The sequence below is a fragment of the Pteropus alecto genome, unplaced genomic scaffold, assembly GCF_000325575.1.
Source record: "Pteropus alecto unplaced genomic scaffold, ASM32557v1 scaffold67, whole genome shotgun sequence".
Lineage (NCBI taxonomy): Eukaryota > Metazoa > Chordata > Mammalia > Chiroptera > Pteropodidae > Pteropus > Pteropus alecto.
In genome coordinates, this window is record NW_006441061.1 from 574,821 (window position 1) to 585,091 (window position 10,271).

The 10,271-nt window shown below is 52.8% G+C and overlaps 1 protein-coding gene across 1 annotated transcript in view; it reads right to left on the minus strand.

The window, feature by feature from the left end:
* The window catches only part of DENND1A (DENN domain containing 1A), a 428,365-nt gene that overhangs the window by 77,169 nt on the left and 340,925 nt on the right, over positions 1-10,271 (minus strand). The window lies entirely within an intron of this gene.

The window sequence follows — 10,271 nt, forward strand, 5'->3', positions numbered from 1 at the left end:
GAGCACAAGAAGCAGAGTCGAAACCCCCGACTTGGCCTCGATTCCTTCTCCTTGTCTAGGCCTCAGTTTCTTCATCTGTCAAAGGGGAAGGTGCTGAGCTAGGAAATCTTCCAGGTGCTTCCTGATGCTAAACATGCATTGTTCCAGGCACAGAGAGGGCCTTTCTTTACACGGTCTCCGCCCCGTCACAGAGAAATGTGTCCCCATGCACAGCCCTCAGTGCAGAGTCGGGAACAGAGAGTGAACTCGAGTGGGAGTGACGGCTGTGCCACTTACTGTGCCTGGAACGTGGGGGAAGGCGCTAGACCCTCTAACCATTTTCGCATTCATAAAATGAGGGAGAGACTTCCTACCTCACAGGGTTGTGTGGGGATCAACAGGTGATTCATGTAGAATACTTAGCTCAGGACTTGACTCCTAGACAGGCTGAACACTGCCAGTCTTCTACCCCAAATGGTGGCAGTTCTCTGTCCAAAGCATGCCTGCGGTGATTCACTTCAAGCAGCCTGTTTCAGGGCGTCTGACATGTACTTCCTGACCAGGACACGTGTTGGATCAGTGCAGTCAAAACCATGACTCACAGAAAAGAGAAAAGGGGCCACCGTCTGCGGAGCCCCTGCCAGGCCGGGATGCGGCAGGCACATGACAACTGCAGCTGGAGGCTGGATCTGCGTGATGACCCTACTGAGAGGCTCTTTAGCCTCATCCTACAGAGGGAGGGCACGTGACCGGTCCAAGGCCACAGAGCTGTACTTGAAGTCAGTTCTGTCGGACCCCACAGCCCAGGCAGGGCAATCTGAGCATGCTCAGTTGCCTAAATACATTTATCTCTGGGTTTCTAGGGAATTCAAGAAAGAGCAGATAATTTCCCTCAAAAATATCCTTTTGCACATACTGCAGCCCCAGCCCAAGGAGTCCAGTCTTTAGATGGGGATCATGTATGATCAGGGGACTCCAAAGAGGCTCACTGCCCCCCAGAGCTCCATGAACGGAGAAGTGAGTGAGTCTCTGTGAGCCTCAGTTTCCTCGTCTGTAAATTGGGGCTATTACCTAACTTCATATTGAGAGGTTTGAAAAGACACCATATTTGTCAAGGTGCCAGTACTGAGCAGCACACGGCAGGTGCTCAGTGGAGGTTACTGTCCTAACAGCTCTTTCAGATGCACCTTGAGAGGAACTTTCATGCATCTTGTGTGGAACTTTCTGCACCTGTCACTCAACAAATACCTGTGACAGGGGTGCTGGGAGAGGACAGTCAAGGTGATTCTGTCGGGGTGACGTGGGCCCCAAGGAAGTCCACAGCGGGACAGGGTGATATAAAAACCAAGCTCTAGGGAGAGCAGGCGCTCGCTAGCTGGGAAAGCAGAGGTGTGGGGCCGGGACAAGGCCCAGCTGGCCCTGTGCAGTGGAAGCAGATGTCCCTGGGGTTCAAGGCGCACATCATGGATGGGGTGAGATGCTGATCCTCTCCTTCCTTATTTGGGGGGAAGGAGAGCCAGAGGTGTGAGAAGTGGATGCTGGACCCTTAGAATACAGAACTGCTGAGAGAGATGGAAAAAATAAATACTCAGCACATGCTGGCGCCTTGTCCCTGAGCCACCCACCCGGCCCCGAACAGGGTGTCCCATGTCAGAGCTGCAGACTTTATTCACAGAGGAACTCACCGAAGGGGCTGCACTCATGCAGAGCCTCACCCTCGAACCCTCCCTCTCAGGCCAGGCTGCTCCAGCAGCCACCATGTCACCACGCCCCTTCCCCTGGCTCCCAAGCCTGCAGATCCATGTGGAGTGCGCACTTGGAGAGAAGCCCTCCGCGGCATGACCCTGTGCGCCTCGCCAACCACAGCGCCTCGCTTCCCCAGACACTGTGTTCCCGTAACGTGGAGCTCGTCATAGTTCTCCAGAGGGGTCTGTTAGTTTCCTGCCTTTGTATGAGCTGTGCCCTCAGCTTGGGACTCTTCCCATCCCTGCTTTTTCAGGCTGGAAAGTCTCCTCTTGTCTGTCAAGGATGAACCCAGGGACAGCGGCCCTGGGACGCTCCCCCTTGCCTTTGCCCTGCCTTGGGCTGGGTTAGGTGGCCTTGCTCTGGGTTCCACAGCCCCTGTGCTCACCCCCACTTCCGCATGGCCATGCACTACATGGTCTGTGTGGCTGCGCCGCACGGTCTGGCCGCCGTGGGTTCCCTCACTGGGTGCCGGACTCCTTGTGTATGGGGAGTGTCTTATTCGTCTGCACACCTCCAGTTCCTAGCACAGTGCCCGGGTCAGCGCTGGCACTCTGAGGCTTGTTGAATGAGTTATTCACTGCACATAAGGCAATGGGAAGACTTCTGAGAAAGAGGCCAACAGGGTGGAAGCAAGACAGACTGACTGAGGATGTGAGGACAAGGCTCAGTGGGAGGGAGAGATGGAGAAGGTGGCGTGAGTGTTGGGAGGGGCAGGGGAAGGAGGCGGGAGGCCTGAGCGCCATCTAATTAGACCACATGTGCAGAGCAGCATCTGGCCCAAAGCGCAGCAGTTTACGCAGCTCCTGGAGTTGTCGTGGAGACAACCACATGACCAGCCTGGAGCTGAGACTCAGGGGCAGCAAGCCAGATGCACTCCTAACATATTCTGACAGAGAGCAGATGGGCAGCTATTTGCAGGGCCAAAAAATGCCAACTCCGCTCCCCTCCAGACCTGCGTGCCCTCACTGATCATTTTCATCTTGTAAAGTCATTCTTATCTGCCCTGGAACCACCAGTTCCTCCCGTGTAGGAATCAGTGTGAGAGCTGCTATTTTTGTAGTGCCCCGACCATCACGACTTCCGGCCTGCTCCTGTGGGTGACGAAATGTCACCACCTTTAACGAAGAGGTCCTCGAGGCTGGGCTCCAGTGCTGCAAGGCCCCGCCCCTCCACCTTCCCTCCTTAAAAGTGTCTGCACTCCTCACTGGTTCGGCCCCACTGGACGGATCCGGGCTCCAGAGCAACGCTGGGCCGTGTGAGGAGGACACCGGCTTCGGCGGCTGAGCTCCTGCTCTGCTGGGCACTGGCCCTGGATGTGCGCTCGGTCTCTTGAAGCTCAGTTTACTTCTCTGTAAAATGGGCTTTGTGACCCCTACACCTTCACAATGGATTAAATAATTACAGAAGAATCCTGGAAATTATAACACCCCGTATATTTTACTGGGGTAAAAGTTCTTTATCAACCTCAAAAATTTTAGGCAGTAAGCTCTTATCAGCTGAGCAGCAGGAAAAACACAAAAGCTCAGATTCTGCATGAAACTACTTTGTACCTGCACGTATGGGACGTGCATCTCGTTGATGTCTTTGGTGAGGTAAGGAAACATCGATGTTGCAGAATCGAGTCGGAATGGAATTCTGGCTCTGATGCTAGCAGTGTGATCTTCAGCACGAAGACTCTCTAGAGCCTTAGTTTCTTCATCTATAAAAAGGGAGCGATCCTTCTTACCTCCTATGAGCTAATTCTGATCATGAGAATTAACTGCGACAATATGTGTGAACTGCCTAGCACATGGTAAGCACTCAGTCAATGTGAGTTCCACCTCCCTTCTCCCTGATCCCGTAACTGAATCACACAGGGCTGAGGCTGAGGAGGAGTGAACAGCATGGGTTCAGTGAGAGCGGGCTGGAGTCCCACTTGCTGGCTGGGTGGCCTTCCGGAAGGGCTCACCTTTTCTGAGACTCAGTTTCTTCTTCTGGGGAAGGAGAAGAGGACCGAACTTGCCATATTGTGTGGTTTAAGGGAAACAGTGAACATAAAGCAGTCAGCGTCCAATAAATGGCTGTCATTACCATCCTCCTGACAAGAAATCCTCGACCCCTTGGGGACAAATTACACCTTTGATGTGGGTCTAGCCTGGGCCACAGATGCCACCCTGTCTCAAGAGAAATGAGTTTCATTTTTGAGGTCTGGAAAGTGAAGTGAGGACCCCCACTAGAGGTGCGCGCTGCCCCAGACGCCCACGAGGACAGCCGTGACCCTGGCCCCCTGGCCCACTGCCTGAGTGGCAGGCTGGGCCGGCTGGGGCTGGGCCAGGTGCGGGAGGCTCACTTATAAAGCATGGCAGGGTTCCCGCTGCCGCATGCTCGCCTGCCGTCGCAGGTGTGGGGAAGGCCCAGCTAAAAATACTGCTAACGTGGGTTTGATGTCGCCCAGCAGAGACTAATGATTGTTTTAAGTAAATATTAATTATAGGAGTTACCCAGATAGCGTGCTGGAGTGGCACAAATACTCCTGCTTCTCCCTAAGTAGGCAAAGAGACGTTTTGAAAAGACAATTTCTTATATGCCTCCACCAGGGGGTTACTGAATGGCTGGTGGGCTCTAAATATTTGGGGGTTCTTGGTTAAAATATTTTGGAAGTGTCTTTATGTGTGAGGTATCGGGACTTCCTTATTTGAGATGATCTTCCCTATAACCGACAGCTGATTCAGCTCTGCTGGACCTTTTACCACGAAAAATCGTCACAGAGGTGTGGAGAACAGATTTGCTTCAAGGCTCCACGTACTGGCTGCCTGATTTTGGGCAAATGTCAGTTCTGGTTCTAGCGCTTACTGGCCGTGTCCCCTGGGGCATGCTCCCTCCCTCTCCGAGTTTCAGTTTCCTGTGTGGAAAGCTATTTATTGGTCATTTTGATCAGCGGTTGCTACATCTAGTACCAGAAAGACACTCATGCAGGGAAGTTCTTTTTAATGCAGATTCTTGGGCCAGGGCTCAGACCTTTACCAAGCAGCACGAGTGATCTTACTGCGCTTGGGAACCTGGCGGGGGGGAGGGTGGCGGCGGCATGGGAGTAACAAGACTAACAGATGAGCTTACCAAGTGCCAGGCGCCCTTCTCAGTGTCCTACGTGCATCCACTCATTTACTCCTCATAACCACGCCAAGGGATAGATAGTATTGCTGTCTCCATTTTACAATGGGGAAATCGAGGCACAAAAATGTGAGGTAACTCCTCCAGGTTCCCACGGCAGGATTCACCCAGGGGGTCTTGCTCAGTTGATGCCTGACCCTGACCATAAGTGCCGAGAGGGCAGTGGCTTTGCGTCTCTTCATCACTGTTGTCCCAGTGCCCAGGGCAGAACTTTCTGGAATAGGTGATGGATATGTTCATCGAGAGATTAGGCACCTTTACATAGGCTGTATCTCATAAGATCCCAAGGAAGCTGAGATCATACCCTTGTTTTCAGATGAGGAAACTGAGGGCAGGACAGGGCATTAAGCAGCTTATGGGCATTTCGACCGAGAATGGTGGGACCAGGATTTGGGGTCAACTTGCCTCACTCCTTTATCTCCAGCGACAGCCTAGTGGGATGTGACAGCAAATTCTTGCTCCACAAGGCGGATGTAAGGATTCAGTGGACAGGAGACCCCCCTATAAATGAGACTGCTTTCCAAATCCTTCTGATGGACTGTCTCCAGTTCTCCTGAGCTAGTGAGCTTCGAGGAGAGGGCACATGACGGACATCTGTTGACTGAACGCAAACACACAAATGGAGACTCTGCCCTCACACGGTTCTCGGAAAAGAGCAGGTTCCCAGAGGGCTCTTTATAGTCTGCGCTCTTTCACTGGGACATGTGGACAACGCGAGGCCAGAGCGTCACTGGTCAGGGCCCCGGATTCTGACTTCCTAGAACCTGGAATCATGGCCTTTTAAGTTCCTAATCCCTGCGCCTCCCGAGTCCTTTCTGTGACAGAAAATGCCAAACGAGGAGGGTGGGGCTGCACGTGACCCAGCAGGACTTGGGACGGACTGGGCCTGGGTAACCGAACCCGATCTGGCCTTGCTCTGTGGAAATCCGCTGTGAGAATCTCCACCTCGGTTGTCACACATTTTCAAGTCTTCCAAGCTGCTGGAGGTTGTTAAGGGGATGGTCTAAGCCTGGGGACTCCGCTGGGGCTGGCACTTCCCGCCGTTCCCTGCCTGAGGCCAGTCCGGAAAATAAACGCCATCTGGTTCCCAAGAAATGGTTCCCAGCACTGTGGCGGAGCAGGTGTCTTATGTTTGGGACTATCGAATCACCACGACTGTCCTCTCCTTCCTAACAACAGCATCAGCCACTGCCATTTATTCGGTGCCCGCCCTTCGCACACTGGTATTTACTCTAGTTAGTGATACACAGGCTGAACTGTTCAGAAGGCAGCCTACCGATACCTGCAAGTCACTTTGAAATGGATCAAAAAATAGGACGTAGTGATAGATGGAGAGCTACGTGATGAAGCAAGCACCATAAAATGTTAACAGCACAATCTACATGCTAGGTATGCTGGCGTTCGCTGTAAAATTCTTTCGACTCTTCCGTATGTTTGAAACATTTTGTAACAAAATGTTGAGGAAAAATCCACAAGGGGACATGATATACTGGATTTCCGAGGGGGCAAGTGTGGTGGCTGGATGTGTTATTCTATAATCAACTAGTCTTGAGGGGACACCAAACATGACAGTGTGTGATCCAATTTATTGCTGATCTAGTAACAGGGAGGTATTAAAAGTGAGTTATAAAAGAAAAAAAACAAACGATTTATTGTACATCTGCTATGCACCAGGCGCTGTTGGAGCACTGGAACGAAAAGACAAAATCAGTCGGCGTCTCTCCCCTCAGATGGTGTTGGGAGGTCACGCACGTGAACAAAACGTATGTGACACGTGAGCGAAGGCACCTACCCTCTTTTTACACATCTGGAAATAAAGCTCAGAGAGGTCAAGCGACCTGCCCACGACCATATAACAAGTAAACGGTGTGCGGCGGTTCGCACCTGGGGATGTCTGAGTCTAGAGTCTGGGTTCTTTCTTCTGTCACCTGCCACCTTTCAAAAGGTCACTAACATCATCAAATCTCATTTGCTCTTGATGAGAGGAGCGACGTGGAAAACTGACATCCCAAGATCATTTCCAGTTTCATTCTAGTCATTCCTTTCAAAACCCTGCCCCTCATCAGACGAAGTCCCGGAACACCGGCAACCAACTGTTTTAATTCTTTTCGCTTGAGGAAACTTTCACCTTCCAAGATGGCCTCCCAGGCTTTACCTCATTTAACCCTCACAAGTCCCTGAGAGATAACTCTTGAATTCCTCTAGTTAGCATGTGCCCAGGGCTGTGAGGGCTGAAAAGTTTGGCAAAAAGAAAAGAGAAGATGCCCAAAGACAGCATTTGGATGACAGAGTTTTGACTGCACAGCCCGGGCCCTTCACTGCCCACTTGGCCTGTCTGCCCAACCAGGGCTCCAAAGGCCTTTGGCTCACATCCTCTCCAGGGGCCGAAGGGTTCTCCATCCTGCTCTGGCACTCTGTCAGGAGCCTGTTGCTTCCTTTAGAGGTAACTGCAGAGTAAGTAATCTGCGGCTCCGGCCAGGGGGGCTGTCAAAAAGACCATTCCGAGAAACCCTGGAAAGAGCTTTTATTTAGTAATGACGGATGGAGAAGGCGAATGTCAGCTCACTTCACTAGCAACATATTCCCTGGAGTCAGGATAGACCCGTCCCCCAACCTCCCCCGCCGCCCCAAAAGAGCTAGTAATCTGAGGTAATTATGAACTGAACAGAATTGTTTTAAGAGAAACACAAGGTAACAGGTTTTTCTGCCGCAGGGCTACCTTCTTTACCTTCTAAATATTCTTATTCCCCAAGCCTTCCCTCTGCCCCTGTGAGGTGGTCCTGGCTGGTTCCCAGGCCTCCTAATCTCCTCCCCAGCCCAGCCCTCTCTGCCCAATCCTGTTGCTGGGCCACCCCTGAGGGATCTTCCTAAGGTGCCACTCAGGCCACCTGGGCTGCGCGGCTCCTTGCTGCCTTTGCGAGGGCTTCGAGGCTCTCAGTTGCATGGGAGCCCCCAAGGCCCCTCCAGCCATACCTCCTGACACTTCCCCCTGCAAACCGGAAGTCTCAGTCATTGAAAACTGCCTGCGGCTCCTCACACCCCTCACTGTTTCAGACCTCCCCACTTCTCCCTTCGCCGGGAATGTCCTTTCCTCCCTTCCTCCTCAGGCTAACTCCTAGTCACCTTATAAGGCCAAGCTCAGGTGTCACGACCTCCAGGAAGCTGTCCCTGTCCCCACAGCCATTCCTCTGGTTTCCCATGGTACCCAAGCCTACTTCTCTCATATTTACATACAGTTCCCAGCCTCCCTCTTAAGATGTGAGGTCTTTACAGGTAGGGAATGAACTGTCTTACGGTCCACAGTACTCTTACCAAGCACACAGCCTGACACACAAGTGGCACTGAATACTTGTGTGTCAAATGAATGAATGACCTGTCTACAATCCTGTATGGGAGTGAGTCCCACGAAATGAAGCTGCTCTCTGAAAAGTAAAGGAATACCAAGATAGTTCAAAACAGACCCACACTATCCCAGAATTCTTCCTGAAGCAGACGGCATCACAGCAAGGCTGCAATTATAGACACGCGTGCACACACGTACACGCACACATTGTTTAAAAAAAGTCGTAGAATGCACTTAACGCTGGTTTTTTTTCTTATTGGAAACCTGTTTACAATCTTGTCCACTGTCAGTCTTAAATGTCACTTTTCAGAAAGATGGCTGCTGCCAGGAGAAATTTATTTTCAAACTGAATCACAGCATGTTCATGCAGAGAAGCGCCTCTTTTGAATCTCCAAATTGGAGAAAATTCAGAGAAGAGAAAGCGAGGTGATTAGAATCTGCAGAGGCTGATTCAGGAGGGAAAATTAGGAGGCTAAAATATGCACGGCTGAGCTAAACGGCGGCTATTAGTTGGTGGAGACGCAGGATGGCAACTGCCTGGAAACCTAACGGAGCAGTGAGGATGCACGGAAGGAGGTGGACACGGGGCGAGGGGGCGGGAAAACGAAATGGTGGGAGTCTAAGCAACAGGAAGGAGGCGCACATCACTGACGGCCTACCTGTGCCAGGTGGCCTCCCTCGTTCAGCCTTGCCCACTCGCTATCATGATTCCTATTTTAAAGGTGAAGAGACTGAGGTTCTGAGGGACTAGGGTGGGTTCAGGGTCGACCAGCCACCCCGCCACCAGTTAGCGACTACGAAAAGGTTTGCCTTAGGCTCGCGGTCCCTGCTATCGATCAGAGGCGCGGTGATCGGGCATGGCTTCCTGGAGGGCGAAACACTTGAGCTGAATCTAATTACGCTTCTCTTGTGCCTGCTCAGAAAAGAGTTGTCAGCTTTTAGAAAAGTGGATGTGACCGCAGCGAAGCCTCTTGAGCAGATCCCCGTCCCCCGAGTCTGTGAGGTACCCATCCTCCATGACAGGCACGCTGCGTCCTGCCTCTCACACCCGTGGGCCAGGTGATCCTGGGCCAGTGTGAGCCCAGCTGCCTGCCTCCCCTAGAAAATGGAGCTGATGGCGCCAACCGCACCGGCACGCTGTGAGGCCTGAAAGGACTGGCATGTGACAGGAACTCAGTACGAACTTTTGTTTTTTCCTAACGCTAACGGTATACACGTTGTCAATCATTCCCTTGGCCTGGCAAACGTGTACTCATCCTTTAGGACCCAACTCAAGGGCCTGCCTTCCGGAAGCCTTTCCCCAATCTGCAAGGAAGGGTAATCCTTGCCTGTCATTCTTTAATTCAGCCGGAAGTTGCTGAGAGCCTCTTGGGGACCAGCCACTGGGCCACCATGGTCAGCTACCCAAGGGCAGTCAAGCGGCCTCATAATGTGTAACTACCACATGGGATAATGGCTTTGAAGGAAAGGTTCCCGCTGCTGCCAGAGCATACAACAGGGTGCCAAGACCCAGTCTGGTCTGGAGGCAGCGGAGAACGTTCCCGGGGAAGTAATGTGAGCTGAGAAAAAGTTAAGCAGGAGCCCCCTGGGCCCCGGGAGGATGGGAGGGCGCAAAGGGAACTCAGAGAAGGCCGGAGTGGCTGCAGCACAGAGTCCAGGCTGGAGGGGAAGGCTGGGCAGGGCGCACACAGGCCTCTCAGGCCAAGCGGTCCTAAGGAAAAGCAGAAGCCAGAGCGTGGGGGTGGATGTTTGCCCTTTGGCAGGGTCGCTGGCCTCCGTGAGGCCAGTGTTCTGCCCGGGAGGCACAGTGCAAGCAGGGTACCGACCGAAGCAGCTGCCGAGGGTCCAGGCGAGAGACCACGGAAGCTGCGGGGCAGGAATGAAAGGCAGGAAGGCAAGAGCTGTTGGAGGAGGTAGGAGCTGATGTGGACTGCCGCTGCCTGGACCTGGCAGGCTGACCAGGCTGGGCGCACTGGAGAGGCGCGTAGGAGCAGCTGGGATCCCGCAGTGCCCCCTCCTTCCTGAGAGGCCGGCAGAGGCCCTGTGCGGGGAC